Source organism: Ahaetulla prasina, chromosome 5 (genome assembly GCF_028640845.1).
Source record: "Ahaetulla prasina isolate Xishuangbanna chromosome 5, ASM2864084v1, whole genome shotgun sequence".
In the NCBI taxonomy this organism is placed as follows: domain Eukaryota; kingdom Metazoa; phylum Chordata; class Lepidosauria; order Squamata; family Colubridae; genus Ahaetulla; species Ahaetulla prasina.
The window spans coordinates 15,398,489-15,418,995 of NC_080543.1; the positions used below are offsets into that span (position 1 = coordinate 15,398,489).

A 20,507-nucleotide genomic window follows, 5' to 3' on the forward strand; every position below is an offset into this window, starting at 1 on the left:
AACTGTCAGGAAATGTCTTCTTAGTTCTAGGTTGCTTCTTTCCTTGATTGTGAATGTGCAATCTAATGCAAAAAAGGACTAGGGATGACATGAAGGCAGTCTTTCAATAGCCGAGGGACTATCAGAAGGAGAAGAGGATTAAGTATTCTCCAAAACACCTGAGAGCAGGACAAAAATTAACAGATGGAAGCTTATCAAACAGAGATCCAACCTAGGACCAAGGTGAAATTTCCTGTCCTTGTGAACAATTGATCAGTGGAATGATTTGCCTTCAGAAGTTGTAGGTGCTCCAACACTGGAGGCTTTTAAGAGTAGACTGGATTATACATTTATTAAGTAAGTCCAGCTTCCTCTATTGACTTTGCCAGCTGGAAAGCTTGTAAAATGGCCACCATGTGACCCAGGATATCGCAACCCTCATAAATACACGTTGGTTGCGAATTTTGATTATGTGCTGCAACAGTCGTAAGTGCGAGGGCCAGTCACTTTTTTTCAGTGTCGTTATAACTTCGAACAGTTACTAACTAAATTAATAGCCATAGCACTTAGGCTTATATACCGCTTCACAGTTCTTCACAGCCCTCTCTAAGCGGTTTACAGAGTCAGCCTATTGCCTCCAACAATCTGGGTCCTCATTTTACCCACCTAAGACGTTTGGAAAGCTGAGTCAACTATGAGCCGGTGAGAATCGAACTACTGAACTGCTGGCAGTCAGTTCCCCTTTCCCCCCCTCATGCCCAGCTGAACCGTGCGATCATCAGAGGGTTTTTTTACTTTTAAAAGCATTTTTTCTTCAGCTGAAAAAATGCTTTTAAAAGTAAAAAAAAAAAGCCTCTGATGATCGCGCGGCTCAGCTGGGATTGTCAGAATCCTTTCAAAGCATTTTTTCTACAAGCTCTTTAGCCAAAGAGGCTGTAAAAAAAAAAAGCTTTGAAAGGGTTCTGGCGATCAGGCAACTCACTTGGAATCGTCAGAATCCTTTCAAAGCACTTTTTCTACAAGCTCTTCAGCCAAAGAGGTTGTAGAAAAAATGCTTTTAAAAGTTAAAAAAAAAAAAAGTTGGCCATGCCCACCCAGTCACATTAACCCTCCCACCAAGCCATGTGTTGTGACTCCAGCCCCCGAACCTGGCCCCATGCCCGAAAGTGACTCCGAGAGTGAGGGGGAAGGGCGGGTAAGGCTTACCTTGGGAGCACCGATTCCTTTGGCTCGGCTCCACGAGCCAGAACCAGACCAGTCGGAGGATGTCATCCCCTGATTCCTCCCTTCCCCAGGCTACGCCTTCAGACCCAGCTGATAATAATAATCAAGCTTGGCTTGACCCGCGCTTCAGAAGATTAGAGAGGCGGCGTCATCAAAAGGAAGGGTGGGGCAGGAGCCCCATCCCACAGGATATATAAGGAGCTTTGGGACTGCTCTCACTCCACGGGAAGCAAAGTTTAGCTGAACCGTTTCAAAAAGAGCTGAAAGTCTTGCTACGTGAGTCATTTGTTTGAACTTTGGCAGGCAGCTGCGATTTCTCTGCCAGGACTGATAAGAGCCGTGAATCCACTGGCTGTAGGCCAGCTCGTTGATCCAAAGTGGGGAAGGAGACAGAACACCATGGCCATAGAATCGGTGATAAAATTTTTTACATTTCAACCCTGATTCTAACCATTGCGCCACCCTGGTTGTAAGCAGATGACTACATGTATTTTAGTCACCTTCTATTACCATAGGGCAGGGGTGTCAAACTCAAGGCCCCAGAGTTGGATCCGGCCTTCGGGTTGCTTAGATCTGGCCCGTGGGGCTGTCCTGGAAACCACAAAAGACTGGCCCGCACTGTGCCTCTGCCAGTGAAAACAGAGCTCAGGAGGGCCACGTGCAGCCCGCCCGAGCTCCATTTTTGCTGGCAGAGGGTTTCAGAAAATGGACCTCGGGAGGGCTGTTTTCACTGACAGGGGATTGTAGGAAGCTGTCGCAGCCAAAAACGGAGCTTGGGAGCCCATTTTCGCTGGCAGAGGGCTCGGGGCACCACAGCTGCCTCTGACACGAGTGAGGTTGAGCTGGCCACGCCCCCCTCCCCCCCCCCCCGATGTCAAACACAACCCTCGGCCCTCAATGAAATCGAGTTTGACATCCCTGCTAAAGAAAATCACAACGGCTAAATATGAAACTATTTCTTCCCCTCTGTCCAGCCAAGTGTAATATTATTATAAAGAAGAATGGGACACCGCCATTCCTTTTATCCATCTTTTTAAATCCGCTGTGCCATTCTTTTTCACCGGACAATCACAGCCAGGAGCGCAGCAGCCACGTCGTGCACTTGAATTTACGAAGAACCTTTTTTTTTGCTATTATTTAAGGCAGACCGTAATTGCAGCCGCTCAGAATGCAGCCGATTTAATTCCCTGTTCATTTCTCTTTAATACTGTGTAGGAAGACAGCAGGACATCAATATTACCAGAAGTCGTTGTTGTTTTTTTTCTGAAATAAATTCCTGACTGAACCTTAAAAAGATTTCCCTAACACAGACAGGGAAGGTAAACATGTTTTTCACATAAATTTCCTCTCACTAGAACAACAGGAGGTTCTTTTATAAAAATCCGCAGCTCGCTTTTACACCCCTTCGGTGCCAATGAAAGAAAACAAGTTCCCGCCGCAATGTTAAGAGACTCATTCAGCTTCAGCCTGATTTGGTCAGCAGGTTGCCTAATTTTTCCCCCCCCTGTTCAATGTGAAGCCACGGGGATAATATGTGGGTCCATATGGGACGGAAGAAGGCAAAACGAATACTTCATTGGCCCATATCTCGATTTTCCCCAACACAAGCATGTTTTATAGGTAGCCCTTAACTTACGACCGGTCACTTAGCAACCATTGGAAATTAAAACTTGACCTCCTGGGGATCGGGGGGACTCATGACCTGGATTTTAACTTCTGGCAGTGCCCTCCTCCCAGTCTGGTTACATGACTGCACTTTGGGCACCTGGCAACTGTGAAATAATAGAAAACTCTTGTGACTCAGGTATTAAGATTTTGCCAGTGGTTTGCTCTCCAAGTTTGTTTTGATTTAGTTTCTGAATGTTTCGTTACCAGACTAGGTAACATCATCAGCAGGGTTTTCTTTTCCTATTATGTAGGCAACTGATCTGCATTTATGCCTGTTTGTAGAGTCCCCCAGTCCCACGAGCTGTTGGGTCACTTAATAATGGTGGTGTTTGCTCAACAACCAAAGCGAAAAAGGTCATAAAATTGGGTCTATCACATAGGTGACCCAATGTACGAGCATCACGAGTTACAACCATGATAGGCAGACTCCATTAAAGTCATAACTCAAGGACTTCCTGTATTGACCTGACCATTAGAAGATGAGTCTTAGTGGCCTAGAATTTAGAAAATTCTAGGAAGACTAGTACAATACAAATATGGTGAATAAGTTTCACTATATCTTGATTCATTCTTCCCAGCAGAATATTCCTATTGTGCAGACATCTGAGGTTGATACAGTGGATCAGGGGTCTCCAATCCCAAGGCCGTGACCCATTACCAGGTTGTGGCTGATTTGGAAACTGGTCACACAAGTGGCGGGCCAGCACATACAGTGCGCGAGCAGTTCGACTTGAGTGAGCAGCAGGCCAGCACGTGTGCACACACATAACGCGCAACTCAACTTGGGCAAATCAAGTTACATGCGCGTGCACACTGACCCGCTCTTGCAGATGTAGAGCTACATGTTCATGGGTGTGAGCACCAGCCTGCTGCTTGCGTGGCCAGTTCCCGTCTACCCCTCCCCCCAGCTGGGCTGCCAAGCCATAAAGCTTGGAGACCACTGTACTAGATATTGTACTCTATGGCTGGGGTCTCCAACCTTGGCAACTTTAAGCCTGGAGGACTTCAACTCCCAAAATGCCCCAGCCAGCTTTGCTTTGCTGGCTGGGGAATTCTAGGAGTTACAGTCCTCCAGGCTTAAAGTTGCCAAGGTTGGAGACCCCTGAAGTCTATGGTGTTCCAGCGAAGTGAATTTCAAAATTCCTTCTAACGATCTTGCAGACAAATAGGCTGTGATATAATGGACTTAGAAATAAGGGAACTACAGAAAACGTAATTTCTGAAATTTCAATGTCACCCCATTCTCTCAGATTCTGAAGTGCATATAATCATAATACATATACCCTGTTTCCCCAAAAATTAGACCCAACCGGAAAATAAGTCCTAGCTAGCATGATTTTTCAGGATGCTCAAAATATAAGCCCTACCCCCAAAATAAGCCTCAGTTAAGATTGTCAGCCAGATGGGTGCATTTATTATCGTATTTTCCCAAAAATAAGACCTAACCACAGGCCTAATGAGTCTTTTGGAGCAAAAATTAATATAAGATACGGTCTTATTTTCAGGGAAATATATACCACTCGGCTAGGAAGCACAGAAACGAAGACAGTAACATCCACAGGTGACAATCCAGATCTCAGAATCCTCTAAATGAGTGGTTCTCAACCTGCATTGTTGTCACAGAGAGTCTTAAGAGAAGAGAGAAATGTTGATTTAAATCCTGAGGTAAGCCTTGGGGGGATCCGTGACCATGGTCCATGGCCAGAAAAGGTATTTACAGGGGGCCCATGGTGAAGAAAATGTTGAGAACCACTGCTCTAAATGGTATCTCAAGGACTACTGTTTTTTATGGTCCTACGGAAGAGGGTGGGGGCAGTCCAGATGAAGAAGGGCAAACAGAAGGAGGCATCCATTGGGGAAGACTCAATGACAGGTAGTCCTCGACTTACAACAGTTCATTTAGTGACTGTTTGAAGTTACAACGGCACTGAAAAAAGTGACTTATGCCTGTTTTGCACACTTACGATTGTTGCGTTTACAACATGAACTGTTGTAAGTCGAGGAGTATAGAATTGCTCTTTTTAAGGATTACTTGATCCTGGTGGCTGCGTGCTCTAATACAGCTTTGGAAGAACACACACTTTATTTCTCATTCTTTTTTTGGACCTGAAGTTCAGTAACAGAGTTCCCAGAATATTATCTGTAATGTTTTATGTTTGACCTTATATGCTGGCACGTCTACAGCATCTCAAAACCTGCATAATTTTTCCTGTTCCTACTTCAGCATGGTCCTCATGAGAGCAACATAACACATGGTTCTGTTTCCTGCTGCTTCTTATTAATTATTGTTATTAACTTCTGATAATTACTACCTTGAGGTATAATTTCAGCGCAACAGAAACAGCTCTTAGATGATGAACTCTCTTCCTCCCTAATGATTCCCATGTATTGCACCAAATATAAAATCTCCAAATTATATTATACAAAATATGACATCTTATTCTGTACCATAACAGCAAGAAAAAAAAATCCACATATTTATAGAATCATGCAATGTAAAAACCGAAAGATATCTTGATCATTAAATCCAATGCTTCCCAAACCTTTTCCTTCATTAATCAAAACTGATTACGAAAATTTTATTGAATTTGTCCGGTTGTTAAGTCTCTTCCTCCTGCACTGTTGAAACTTCAAACGGGCACTGAATGAATGGTCATAACTTGAGGACTACCTGTATCCTAAAAGCAGTTTATCGTTGCCTGATCTTTACATCATTTCAGCAAATTAATCATTGGTAATTTCATTGATTTTTGTCTTAATGGGGAGATTTGAGAACATATTTTAATACAACATGGCAATCTTTACGACAATTTAGACATAATGATGGGCCATGGGTTTGTGTACGGTTATCCAAAGAAAAACCAGTTTAGCCAATTTCGGCTAATTTATCCAGGTTTGGGAAGCACTGATCTAGTCCAGCTCCTGGCTCACTGCAAGAATCCACTCCAACTGTAATTTTAGCTCTTTAGTGAGTTTTCCCACAACTTGGTACCTTCCAAACGTGTTGTATTTCAACCTCCATCATTCCTAGCTAACATGGCAATCCCAGTTAAGAACGTTTAGAAGTTGAAACTCAGAATCCCAGAATCAGGAGGGTACCAGGTTGGAAAACACTATAATAAGAGTATTTATGAAATTTTTCAAAATGGAAGAATAAGGGAAACCGCTAGACAAAATAGTATATTTAGAGGCAAACTAACCCCAAGCCAGCATCAGGAGCAAACCAGAGATCCTGATTTTTCTCCGTGCCTCTATACCAAGAAATGTATAATGGACACAACAATTCCCAACCCTAAAAGGCATACATACTATGGCTAAGTGGTTGCTGGGTAATCTGTTGCCGGGGTAGAATTTGCATATGGAATGCGGTATTCGGTAGGCAACAGACATCAGAAGATGTTCATCCAATTGGCTTCAGGTATGGAAATGAGAGGCCTGGATGTGCAATTGCCCATATCTGAGTTAGCGGCTTCTTTTTCTTCTTTTTTTTAATATACAGCCTCTCCCACTCTGCATACAAATGCACGCCTCAGCAGCCTGACCCCAACCCGGTACTTTCCAACAGCACACTTAAAAGGAAAGCCGCCCTAGGGATGCATGAGGCTCAGAAACCATCACAAATCACTCACTTTGGATCAAGAAAGGGGATGGGGGCAAGACGCATCCATCCACTCTCATCAAAGGAAAATATTCCGAAAGCTATTCTCAGTTAAAACAGGTTGCTTTCCCCTTTAAGGGCCAGTAAGGGGTCCTTTGGTAGTGTTCCTCAAGGACCATCAGGGGTGTCTGTGTGAGAGTGTGCTAGGGGTGGGCTTCAGATTCTTTTAGCAACAGGTTCGCGGCCCCGTTGCTGGGTGGGCGTGGCCATGGTGGGCGTGGCCTAGTCATCCGCCTGCACCATGGACGGGTGTGTGTGCATTTTTCACTCTCCCCAGGCTCGAGGCGAAATCTGGGTACAGAGGCCCTCCAGAGGCTGGAAACAGGCCCGTTTCTGGACTTCCAGAACCTCTGGTAGGCCCGTTTTTTGCCCTCCCAGACCCTCTACATGGCCCCTGCACTTACCTGGAATGACGAACGGGCCGTGTGAAGACTCCTGGGAGGGGTGGAGTGGGAGAGACAGAATGGGAGAGGCGGGGTGGGCATAGCCAGCCAGGGATGGCATTTGGTGTTCGCCGAACACCAGTGATCCTTGTCTAGAGGATCGCCCAAACCCTGCCAAACCCCCAGGAGCCCACCCCTGGAGTGTGCCAAACTCACCATCTTTTGACACCTTGCCCTCTAGCAACAATCCAAAGAGGACTGGGGAGTGCAGATTGAACCATATGAAGAACGGTTGCAGGAACTGGGTATGTCTAATTTAATGAAGAGAAGGACTAAGGGTGACGTGATAGCAGTCTTCCAGTATCTGATGGGCTTCTACAAAGAAGAAGGGGGTCAACCTGTTCTCTAAAGCACCAGAACTACATTCCACAGTTACATCATGTGAAGAAAGCCACCAGGTTCATGGCTGGTGGCTAACTTTAAATAGATCTTGTAATATCCTTGGAGTATCTCTATTCAAAACAAGAGCTAGGGATGACATGATAGCTGTATTCCAGTATTTGAGGGGCTGCCACAAAGAAGAGGAGGTCAACTTATTTTCCAAAACACCAGAAGGGAAGATAAGAAGCAATGGATGGAAACTAATCAAGGAGAGAAGCAACCTAGGAGAAAGTTCCTTGACCGTTAGATCCAGGGGTGAAAAACTCCCGGATCGGACCGGATCGTGCGATCCGGTAGCGATCGTGGCTGGTAGTTCGCCGATCCAGTAGCGTTGGCGGAGCAAAGCTCCGCCCACCCGCCCAGGTGTCATTACTTCCTGGTTTTAACCAGGAAGTAATGTTTTTTACCTTCTGCACATGTGCAGGCTTTGCACATGCATGTGACGCACACGCATGATCAAAGCGAGGACATGCACATGGCGTGTGCACTTCTAAACCGGTAAGAAAGGTAAGTAGATTTCAACCCTGGTTAGAACTATTAATCAATGAAACAACTTGCCTCCAGAAATTGTGGGTGCTCCAACACTAGAAATTTTTAAGAAGAGATTGGACAACAATTTGTCTGAAACGGTATCGTCTTTCCTGCTTGAGCAGGGGGTTGGACTACAAGATCTCCAGGAACCCTTCATATTTTGATGCTTCTCTCTAGCATCATAAGACAATTGGCATCTTTTCCAAATGTCTTATATATTTATTTCAATTTACATACAGACTATTTTTATGACAAAAAAGTGTATCTATTTTATTTATAGGTAGTTCTTGACTTACAACCATTTGTTTAGTGACGGTTCAAAGATACAATGGCACTGAAAAAAGTAATTTATGACTATTTCCACACTTACCATTGTAGCACCCCCATGATCACATGACCAAAATTTGGACCCTTGGCAACTGGATCATGTTCATGACAATTGCAGTGTCCCAAGGTCATGTGATCTTGCGACCTTCTGGTTTTCCTTTCTCCCTCCCCCTTTTTCATCTGTGGCTTTTTTTTTGAAAATATCACCAAAAGAATTCTCATACCAGAGAAAGACACACAAATGATACTACTAAAAATCTGCAGTATTTTCCGCTACGACATTTCATGGGCTGGATTCCCACGTTGTGCTAAGCCATTATTTACCACAGCTTACTAAATAAATCATAATTTGCTAGGGTCTCCCATGAGCCAAGCAAAACCCAAGATTTATAAATCTCAAAAGTTGGTTTCAGTCAACACGCTAAGACATAATTGAGCCATAATTAAGTTAACTTGCTGTACAAACTAGATTATGTAGATCCAGTTGAAGAGAATATATGTCACTCAGGACTAAACTGTCGACTTCTAGTCTGTGCTACCTTGTGCGTATTTTTGCTCAGTGGAATGGCCCGCTCTATGTAATTAAACTTATTTCTAAATTAATTTTACAATCGTGGGCCAAGAAATGGTTTTGCATGCTTGAACTCAGTCCTAAACGTATCAAACTCAGCTATATTCGCTCTTATTTCCAGTTTGGGAAAAACAACATTGCAGATGCATTCAGAGTATTGTATGCCTTCTGAACAACTTGAAATGGCAAATGCTTGCTCTCCCAAGCCATCCATAAATCAGGACTGACACCAGTAGATTATTACTCAATCTGTTCAAAGCACCAATATGGTCCTGAGAGAGCTGGCATTATTTCAAAAACTGGTGAACGCTTGGTTAATATAAATGCATATATTTTATTACTATTATTTTTACCCTCAGCAGGCAATTTTGCAAACGAAACATCAGATTAGAGACAAGGTAGGGCTTTCATTTCTGAACGTGTGCCTCCGAAACGGAAAGCCGCTTTGCAACAGCCTCGCTCCCTGAAACACCATTGATTCAATAGGGAAAAGATCCTGCCCACCCCACCCCGCCCTTTTGAAAGAAAGCCAATTTTACCGTGGCATCATTAAAGCGCTTTATATAAATATTAACCAAGAGAATTCTTCTGTGTCAAAAGTGGACACGCTTACTCTAAGCTCAGTGACTGCTTCAGCTGCCAGTAAACACTGGAAGAAAGGCGCCTGTTTCAAATTAATGTGTTTTTCAACTTGTGTATCACAAGCATCTGTGTGTGTGTGTGTGTGTGTGTGTGTGTGTGTGTGAGGGGAGAGTGTTCATCAAGCAATTCCAGTTCACAAAACAAAAACAATTTTTTTATAACAATCGGGGAATTCAAATTCAAAGAATGCAGTTTAGGATTGCTGAGGGAACGTCCTCCAAGGAACTGGAGAGGCAGTTGGTCTATATGAGATAGACCAGTGGTAGTCAACTTGGTCCCTATCGCCCACTAGTGGGCGTACCAGCTTTCATGGTGGGCGGTAGGGGTTTTGTCCGATACTGAAGCACTTTCCCTTTTTTTAATTTAATTGACTTTTTTTAAAAAAATCATAGCATTATTTAAAAACATTTTCATTAGGTTTTCATAAAATTCCCCGTGACAATTTAAATTTCTGAAAATATACTATTTGTATCACCCGTGCATAAGTTCAGTTCACGTTACGTAAGTGAAACTAAATGGCGCTATAGTGCGATGGCAAACAAAAGAGCCTCGTCCCAGAATAGCTTGCGCATCTCCCCCCACAGCACCCAGCTGTAACAGACAAGCAGAGCTGGTAGCTGGTGCCCGCCCCCCCAACCCCAATCCATGATGCGCGAGAGGCATGCACAGACGACGATACATAGCGCATTACTGTGGAACCGGTGGGCGGTTAGAAAATTTTACTAAGAGATACAAAAGTGGGCGGTAGGTATAAAAAGGTTGACTACCCATGAGATAGACCAATGTTTCTCAACCTTTAAGATGGGTGGACTTCAACTCCCAGAATTCTCAGAGTTGAAGTCCACCTGTCTTAAAGTTGCGAAACACTGAGATAGACAATCTAAAAGATACCCTTCCTTATACAATCTGGTATGTTATCAGTAAAGACCTGCAACTAAACACCTAATGACAATGTAGCTCCCACAGCCATTTGGGGGGCTGAATTCATACACATCTAGAAGACATGTATGAAGTTTGGAACCCTGGTCTATTTTGTATGTAAAAGGTAAAGGTTTCCCCTCACACATATATGCTAGTCGTTCCCGACTCTAGGGGGCAGTGCTTATCTCCGTTTCAAAGCCGAAGAGCCAGCGCTGTCCGAAGACGTCTCCGTGGTCATGTGGCCGGCATGACTAAATGCCAAAGGCGCACAGAACGCTGTTACCTTCCCACCAAAGGTGGTCCCTATTTTTCTATTTGCATTTTTACGGGCTTTCGAACTGCTAGGTTGGCAGAAGCTGGGGCAAGTAATGGGAGCTCACCCCGTTATGCGGCACTAGGGATTCGAACCACTGAACTGCCAACCTTTCGATCGACAAGCTCAGTGTCTTAGCCACTGAGCCACCGCTTCCCCTATTTTTGTAAGTAGCTATAAGCAAATGTTTTCTCTATTTCTAGAGAAAGACTGTTCTCATCTCTATCCCTAAATCCAGTTCCCTCAAGACATACATTCTGGCATTCCTAGCTAGTATGCATCTTCATACATCTGAAGGCGTCAGGTTAGGAGATGAAAGGGAGGTCATGTTGCATGTATACTATGCTCTCCTCACGATTTGTTGTCCAAGAGAGTTATCTCACTTTATACAATGATGTGGATAATCCTAGCTGAGGTCAATGCAGTAGAATTTTACTTTGTGAGTAATACCTGATCTTTTTAACAGATAAATGGCTGTCCAATCTCTTCTTAAAAACTTCCAGTGTTGGAGCACTCACAACTTCTGGAGGCAAGTTATTCCACTGATTAAATTTTCTAACTTTCAGGAAATTTCTCCTTAGTTCTAGGTTGCTTCTCCTCTTGATTATTTTCCATCCATTGCTTCTTGTCCTGCCTTCAGGTGCTTTGGAGAATAGCTTGACTCCCTCTTCTTTGTGGCAGTCCCTAAGATATTAGAACTCTGCTATCAGGTCACCTCTAATCCTTCTTTTCATTAAACAGACATACCCAATTTCTGCAATTGTTCTTGGTATCTCATCTAAGGTAATAGTTGTGCTTCAAGTACTGAGGGCCAATCATTTATTTTGATTTATTATTAAATTTATTTGACACCACCTTATTTTAAAATAACTCTGGGCGGCTTATAGTGTTAAGATAATTCTGCTTACTTTAAAAAGTTTGGGGCCTCCACCCAGGGTTCAAGCGGTGGGAGAAGGCTCTGATCTTCATGTTACGAAGCAAGTAGCTGATAATCTCTGTAAACAAGCTGAAGGGCAGTGTGAATTTCAGAACTATCTCAGTTCCAACACTTCTAGTGAAACCTACCTCCCACTTATTGCAAACTTGGGTTTTCACCATGGGAACCAACGCTGTAGCAAGTAACCACAACTGAGTTGGTTTCATAATCACAGAAAGAGGTTCATCTAGCCAGCTTCTCCTTCAATGTATGACCTGCAGTTCAGGATGTAACTACAGGATAATTGACAACCGATTGTTCAAGTTTTCAGTGGAGATGTTTTCAGTAAGAAGAACCCCACAACCCCTAATCCCACTTCTCCTCCTGCTTAACTACAGTCTTTATTTTTCTTTCCACCCACTTCTTTGCCCTCTCCTCCACAACCTGGCCTTCCAGCAGAACAAAAAATAAGTTAGCTCAATGTGACAGCATTTCAATATATCTGGAGGCAGCTGACATGTTTCCTTTTAATCTTCTCTTCTGCAAGCTAAACATGCCCGGCTCCTTTTATCATTTGTCATAGGACTTGATTATTAGAATCCTTCCTATCCCGTTTGCAAGTAGATCCAAGACAGATCATCCTGCAGAGCCTTGACCATTTGAGATGTGGGGGAGGTCAGGGGTATATATAGATGAGCCATCTTCAGCTCCAAAGCTCGCTGTACTGAGAGGCAAGGAGTGTTTTTCAACCTTAGCAATTTTAAGACGGGTGGACTTCAGCAAGGCTGGCTGGGGAATTCTGGGAATTGAAGTCCACCCATCTTAAAGTTGCTAAGGTTGAGAAACACCGGCTGCAAGATATGAATCAGAGTTCAATTGCACTCATTTCGGTGGTGGAATTCTGCCGGTTAGCACCGGTTCAATTGAACCGGTTGTTAAATTACCACCACCCCGCTATCAAAGTGGATCCTGGGCACTGTGCTGCAATGGAAAAATGAGCAACGGGGCGGCCGTCACGAGAAAAGGAGCATGCCACTTTCCCTGTTTCTTCTCCCTGCTCCTCCTCCTCCCCTCGTGCCAGCTGCTCTGTTTCCTGTTTCTCCATTGCAGCGCAGCGCCCAGGATCCACTTTGATAGTGGGGGGGGGGATTTAAAAACTGGTTCGCTCAGAGTCAGGTTGGCCATTGCGGGGCGCTTGTCCCGCATGTGCGGCAGAGCTGGAAGATGGGGATGGGCCACACCTCCCACAACAGCCAACCTGACCCTGGGCGAACCGGTTGTTAAATTATTTGAATCCCACCACTGACTCATTTGCTCGTCAAAATAAATCACTGGCTTAGATCTTAGCTCCCATTTAGATCTTGCATAACCCTGATCCCTGATGCTTTCCAGAGGTTGCTCGATTTGAACTCCTGGCAAATCAACCAGTATATCCAACAGGAAGGGATGCAATGAATGTCATTTAGCGACATCTGGCAGGCCAAGTGTTGCCCATCTCCCTGAAGGCTCTGATGTGCATCTGTGCATATGAATGCATTCATGCTCATATTAAACAGCCTTGCTTTCGGTGTAATTTTCCTCAATTTTTAGAAATATTTTACGATGATGGGTGAATTACAGACTGCTTGCCTGAGCAGAAAGAGGATATATGCAGAAAAGAAAACGTTTTTAAAATAAAAAGGAATAGAGGATAACGAGGCAAGCAGCTCCTCCCGAATCATGCTAACAATAGGAGCTTTCAAAGAAAACATTTATACTGGTACTTTGGTACTCAACTGCTTTGAAACTCATCGAACTTGGTACTCAACACATTCTGACATGAATTTTTCCCCCCGGTACTCATCATTCGTTTGGTACTCAACGCACAAGCTGCCGGTGTTTCCCCGAAAATAAGACCCAACCGGAAAATAAGTCCTAGCGTGGTTTTCAGGATGCTCGTAATAAATAAGCCCTACCCCAAAAATAAGCCCCAGTTAAAAACATCACCCAGACAGACGCATTTAGTACCATACTTCCCCAAAATTAAGTCCTAATGCGTCTTTGGGGGCAAAAATGAATATAAGACCTGGTCTCATTTTGGGGAAAACACGGTAAACCTTATTGGTGTTGGCTGCCTTGTGACTCACTATATTATTGGAAAAATCTGTTTGGCATTCCTTGTATTTGGTACTCATCGTGACTCCCGGAACTAATTAACAACGAATTCCGAAGTACCACTGTAATTTAGAATTCTGGGTTTCTAAACCCAATTTGCTCCCAGAAATTTAAAAGCCATTCTCATCATTTTACAGGTACAGCAAAAAAGTGGGTTCAGATAGCCCTTGACTTACAACCACAACTGAGCCCAAACTTTCTGCTGTTAAGCAAGACATTTGTTAAGTGAGTTTTGCCTCATTTTATGACCTTTCTTGCCACAGTCGTTGAGTGAACCACTGCAGTTGATAAAGTTAGTAATGTCTTTGTTAAGTGAATTTGGCTTCCCCATTCACTTTCCTTGTCAAAAGGTTTATTTATTTATTTATTTATTTATTTATCAAATTTTTATACCGCCCTTCTCCCGAAGGACTCAGGGCGGTGTACAGCCTAAATAAAACACAATATATATACAATTAAAATCAAAATTTAAAATAAAACATATTAAAAAAAGGCCAATGTTTAAAAATTTAAATTTTAAAATGTTTAAAAATTTAAAACCCCACAACAATAAAACCCAATTAAAATGTTAAAAAACCATTATGCCAGTCCAGCTTGAATAAATAAGTATGTTTTTAGCTCACGGCGAAAGGTCCGAAGATCAGGCACTTGGCGTAGGCCAGGGGGAAGTTCATTCCAGAGCGTCGCTGCTCCCACAGAGAAGGCCCTACTCCTGGGGGCCGCCAGCCGACATTGTTTGGCGGACGGCACCCTGAGGAGACCCTCTCTGTGAGAGCGTACCGGTCGGTGGGAGGCATAAGGTAACAGCAGGCGGTCTCGTAAGTACCCGGGTCCTAAGCCATGGAGCGCTTAGGTTGCATATGACCCTGGGACACAGCAATGATCGTAAGTATGAATCAGTTGCCGACATCTGAATTTTGATCACATGACCATGGGGATGCTGCAAGGGTTGTGACTGTGAAAAATGGTCACAAGTCACTTTTTTCAGTAGCGTTGTAACTTTGATCGGTCACCAACTCAGATGCTTGCCCACTGACTCATATTTACGACGGTTGCAATGACCCAGGGTCATGTGATCACCTCTTGGGACCTTCTGGCAAGCAAAGTCAATGGGGAAGCCAGATTCACTTAAGAACCATGTCATCACCTTAACAACGGCAGTGATTCACTTAACAACTGTGGCAAGAAAGGTCGTAAAATGGGGCAAAACTCACTTAACAAGTATCTCAACCAGCAGCAGAAATGTTGAGCTTGATTGCGGTCGTAAGTCAAGGATTACCTGTATAAATAAACAAATAAACTACTTAACTTGACAAACTTGAACAATGGGCCGTATCCAACAAAATGAATTTTAATGTGGAGAAAACAAAGTTTTACATTTAGGCAAGAAAAACCGAAGGTATAATAAGTAAAGATTAGGTGAGACTTGGCTCAAAAACAGTAACTGTGAGAGGGACCTTATTTTATTATTATTATTATTATTTTATTAGATTTATAGACCGCCCTTCTCCCGAAGGACTCAGGGTGGTGTACAGCCAAGGTAAAAAAGAAAACAATGTACAATTAAAAGTAAATTAAAAAACTTATTATACAGTGTGGCCGAAAATTAAAATGGTTAAAAATCTAAAAACCCCAATTTAAAGCTTAAATAAAATTTAAAATTTGAAATCTAGGCAATTTAAGAAAGCCCCACGCGAACAAACAAATATGTTTTCAGTTCGCGGCGAAAGGTCCAAAGGTCAGGTATTTGGCGTAAACCAGGGGGAAGTTCATTCCAAAGAGTAGGAGCCCCCACAGAGAAGGATCTTCCCCTGGGGGCCGCCAGCCGACATTGCCTGGCGGACGGCACCCTGAGAAGTCCCTCTCTGTGTGAGCGTACGGGTCGGTGGGAGGCATGAGGTAACAGCAGGCGGTCCCGTAAGTACCCAGGCCCCAAGCCATGGAGCGCTTTAAAGGTGGTAACCAAAACCTTGAAGTCGTAGTAGATGAATATGAACCAGCAGTGTGCAGCAGCAGCCAAAAAATCTAATACAATCCTGGGTTGTATAAACAGAGGCATACAATCAAGATCCTGTGAAGTATTAGTACCGCTTTAGACCACACCTAGAATACCGCAACAAATTTTGGTCACCATACTACAAAAAAGATGTTGAGACTTTGGAAAAAGTTCAGAGAAGAGCAACTAAGATGATCAAAGCAGGGATGAAATTCAAAATTTTTCCCTACTGGTTCTGCTTGGTGGGGGTGGAAGGGGAAGGATACTGCAAAATCTCCATTCCCACCACACTCCAGGGGAAGGATACTGCAAAATCCCAATTCTCTCCCACCTCCTGGGGGAAGGATATTGCAAAATCTCCATTTCCACCCCACTCTGGGGCCAGCCAGAGGTGGTATTTGCCGGTTCTCCGAACTACTCAAAAATTTCCGCTACCAGTTCTCCAGAACCTGTCAGAACCTGCTGGATTTCACCCCTGGATCAAAGGCTGCAGATGAACTAAGATGAAGAACAGCAGCGGGATTTGGGTTTAGCTAGTCTAAAGAAAAGAAGAATTAAGGGTGACATAATAGCCCTATTCCAGTATTTGAGGGGCTGACACAAAGAAAAGGGGGTCAGTTTATTCTCCGAAGCACGAGAGGGCAGGACAAGGAACAATAGATGGAAACTAATCAAAGAGAGAAGCAACCTGGAATTAAGGAGAACAGTGAGGACAATTAACCAGTGGAACAGCTTGCCTACAGAAATCGTGGGCGCTCCATCACTGGATATTTTTAAGAAGAGACTAGGCAGTCACAGCAGCAGCTGTTAAAAAAGCCAACACAGTTCTGGGCTGCATAAACAGAGGGATAGAATCAAGATCACGTGAAGTGTTAGTGCCACTTTATAATGCCTTGGTAAGGCCACACTTGGAATATTGCATCCAGTTTTGGTCGCCACGATGTAAAAAAGATGTTGAGACTCTAGAAAGAGTGCAGAGAAGAGCAACAAAGATGATTAGGGGACTGGAGGCTAAAACATATGAAGAACGGTTGCAGGAACTGGGTATGTCTAGTTTAATAAAAAGAAGGACTAGGGGAGACATGATAGCTGTGTTCCAATATCTCAGAGGCTGCGACAAAGAAGAGGGAGTCGAGCTGTTCTCCAAAGCACCTGAGGGTAGAACAAGAAGCAATGGGTGGAAACTGATCAAAGAAAGAAGCAACTTAGAACTAAGGAGAAATTTCCTGACAGTTAGAACAATTAATAAGTGGAACGACTTGCCTGCAGAAGTTGTGAATGCTCCAACACTGGAAATTTTTAAGAAAATGTTGGATAACCATCTGACTGAGATGGTGTAGGGTTTCCTGCCTGGGCAGGGGGTTGGACTAGAAGGCCTCCAAGATCCCTTCCAACTCTGTTGTTATGTTATGTTATGTTACTTACCTGAAATAGTATTGGTTATCCTGCTTGAGCAAGGGGCTGGATTTAGGAGACCTCCAAGATCCCTTCCAGCTCATTCTATTCTAATTCTAATTCAAACTATGGTCATAAATCGAAGACTAACTTGAGCAGTAAACGCAAATTCGATTCTATCGATAAGAACTCGTCATTTCTATCCCGGCATTAAACCATCATTTGAGACATAAGGAATAAAGCTCTTCTGTGATTCTACTTCTCAGGTTATTTCACTGCACAGGTTGATCAAGGCAGAAATCCGCAGCATTAACCTTATTAAAGCAATTTGAAAGCATCTACCTCCCGACAGATCCTGCTGGAAAAAATCTATGTGGTCGCTAAAAGTTGACACCAACTCGATGGCATATAATCAATCAACAGGCTGGTGCATTTTGCAGATTGCAAACATCCCTACCTTTTGTTTGCTTGTTAATGATATTGATGGGCACATTGGAGCCAAATCTTTTCAACAGCATGTGAGATGAGAATTTGGAAAGTTAGGCTCTCTAACAGTTCTTCCCCACTGGATTATTATAACATAACCCTCGGTCTTCACAACATTTTTGGTTTTGCACGACTGTTAATTTTACCAAAGGAAAGGGAAAAAGAAAAAAAAGGACTTAAGATAAAGGAGGTCAGTTTATCTGAAACATATTGGATCAGTCCTCAACCTTAAAAGCCTAGTCTTTGCTTAACAACCAATTGTCAAAAAGGTCATAAGTTGAGGACTGCCTGTATTCTTTGCTGCATTTTTGAAAAGTAAAATCTTCTGTACGTTTATGTAGAACATAATGTAGAACAGGAGTGTCAAACCTGGAGGGCTGCTTCAGGGTTGTATTTGACTTGGGGGGAGGCGAGGCCAGGGGGTGTCACTCATGTAGGGGGCACCTGTGGTGGTCCAAGCATTCTGCCAGCAAAAAAGGGTTCTGTTCTGTCTCCTTCCTGACTTTGGATTAACGAGCTGGCCTTCAGCCAGTGGATTCACGGCTCTTATCAGTCCTGGCAGAGAAATCGCAGCTGCCTGCCAAAGTTCAAACAAATGACTCACGTAGCAAGACTTTCAGCTCTTTTTGAAATGGTCCAGCTAAACTTTTGCTTCCCATAGAGTGAGAGCAGTCCCAAAGCTCCTTATATATCCTGTGGGGTGCGGCTCCTGCCCCACCCTTCCCTTTGATGACAATGCCTCTCTAGCCTCTCTAATCTTCTGAAGCACGGGTCAATCCAAGCTTGATTATTATCAGCTGTGTCTGAAGGGAAAGGAGGAACCAGGGGATGGTTCTCTGACTGGCTTGGTTCTGGCTCCTGGAGCCAGGCCAAAGGAATTGGTGCTCCCGAGGTAAGCCTTACCAGCCCTTCCCCCTCACTCTCGGAGTCACTTTCGGGCATGGGGCCAGGTTCGGGGGCTGGAGTCACAACAGGTTCCTGGGCCAGTGGTGAAATGTAAAATTTATTACTACCGGTTCGGTGGGCATGGCTTGGTGGGCATGGCAGGGGAAGGATACTGCAAAATCTCCATTCCCACCCCAATGTGATGGTGGGCATGGCCAACTTTTTTTTTCTTTTAAAAGCATTTTTTCTACAACTTCTTTGGCCAAAGATTTTACTGGTCTCTGCCCCTGAAACTACCATATAAATAATATTTTGGCTTAACGTGACATGGAAACTTGGGAAGGCTTTCTTCTGGTGTGTTAGTTTTTCCTTCTGGTTCCTATTAACCTGGTTTGACCACCGTTATTCAAAATTCTTAACTAAACACAACACACAAGCAACTATGACTGGATTTCGGATACACAAATTTTGGCTTGGTGGCTTTTTAAAATTGAGACTTCCTGTGCCCAATTCTACCCTTAAAAACTCTGAAATCTTTGAAAAACAACAACAGGCATTCAATTTTGTGATGTCAAAATCAGGTTGGTAAAAACGTTGTCCCAGTTCTCTGAGATCCCTCCAAGTTTAGAAAAAGTAACCAACCCAATACTGCCTATTTTTTATATACATTTATCATTACACTGCCGGTGGTGGGTTCCACTACCTTTGCTACCGGTTCGCAATTGTGACCTCATGCGCAGACTGTCTGTGATGACGACTGGGCGGGTGAACAGAGCCTCCCACTGCCACCACTATTGGTTCGTGCGAACCAGGGCGAACTGGTAGAAACAAGGGGTGAAATGTAAAATTTGTTTCTATGGGTTCTGTGGGCGTGGCTTGGTGGAGGGTAATGTGACTGGGTGGGCGTGGCCAAGTTTTTCTTTTAACTTTTCTTCTCTGTAGCTCAGACTGGTAAGACAGTCTGTTATTAACAGCAGCTGCCTGCAATTACTGCAGGTTCAAGTCCCACCAGGCCCAAGGTTGACTCAGCCTTCCATCCTTTATAAGGTAGGTAAAATGAGGATCCAGATTGTTGGGGGCAATAAGTTGACTTTGTATATAATATACAAATGGATGAAGACTACTGCTTGACATAGTGTAAGCCGCCCTGAGTCTTCGGAGAAGGGCGGGATATAAATGCAAAAAAAACCCAAACTTTTAAAAGCATTTTTTCTACAACCTCTTCAGCCCAAGAGGTTGTAAAAAATGCTTTTAAAAGGCTCTGATCCCAGCTGAGCTGCACCATCATCAGAGTTTTTTTTTTTTTACTTTTAAAAGCATTTTTTCGGCCGAAAAAAAATGCTTTTAAAAGTAAAAAAAAAAAAAACTCTGATGATCACGCAGCTCAGCTGGGAATGGGGGTGGGGATTTTTGCTACCAGTTCTCCGAACCACCCGCTGCCATCATTACTGGATCAGGAGATCCGGCCCGAACCGGGATCATTTCACCCCTGGTAGAAACCCACCACTGTACACTGCCCTTTTTTTGGATAAAAAAGAACAACCTTCAAACCAAAGCTGGAAAATAAGAGAGCCCCTGGATATCTTCCTTGGTCCTCTTCAGGTTATATACCCATCTCAATATTTTAAAGATCTCTTTAATTAAAAATAAAACTTTAAAAAAAGGAAGCTGGATTGCTAAAAAGCCAATAGCAAATCCCCAGGGCCCATAGGCATTTCAGAAAAATAAAAACAGTGGGTGGTGCAACCTAGTTAGAAGTGGGCCAAACTGCCCGGGAGAGAAATGTACAAGACTGTGGAAGAGAACACTACTACAAGGAGTAATTAATCTTCCGCTATGTGAGTGTTTTGTGACCCGCGATACACAACGCTGCGGTGATTTTATGAAAGTGCAATTCTCTGTCACTTGCTGTTGGTGACAACACCCACAACATGTTCTCAAAATCCCAATTCTGCCCGCTGGCCCAAGTTAACACCTTCTTTCCCTCAGATTTAGGGAAACAACCCTCATCAAACAA

General features: G+C 43.6%; 1 protein-coding gene across 11 annotated transcripts in view; it reads right to left on the reverse strand.

The window, feature by feature from the left end:
• CMTR2 (cap methyltransferase 2) overlaps window positions 1-20,507 on the reverse strand; it is a 154,594-nt gene that overhangs the window by 18,783 nt on the left and 115,304 nt on the right. The window contains exon 1 of one of the 11 annotated variants that reach the window (XR_009155414.1): window positions 14,943-14,962. The exons of the other annotated variants lie outside the window; for them this stretch is intronic. The gene's annotated coding sequence lies outside the window, so the exon portion shown is untranslated. Of the gene's footprint in view, window positions 1-14,942; window positions 14,963-20,507 lie in introns of those variants that run through there. 11 annotated transcript variants of the gene reach the window in all.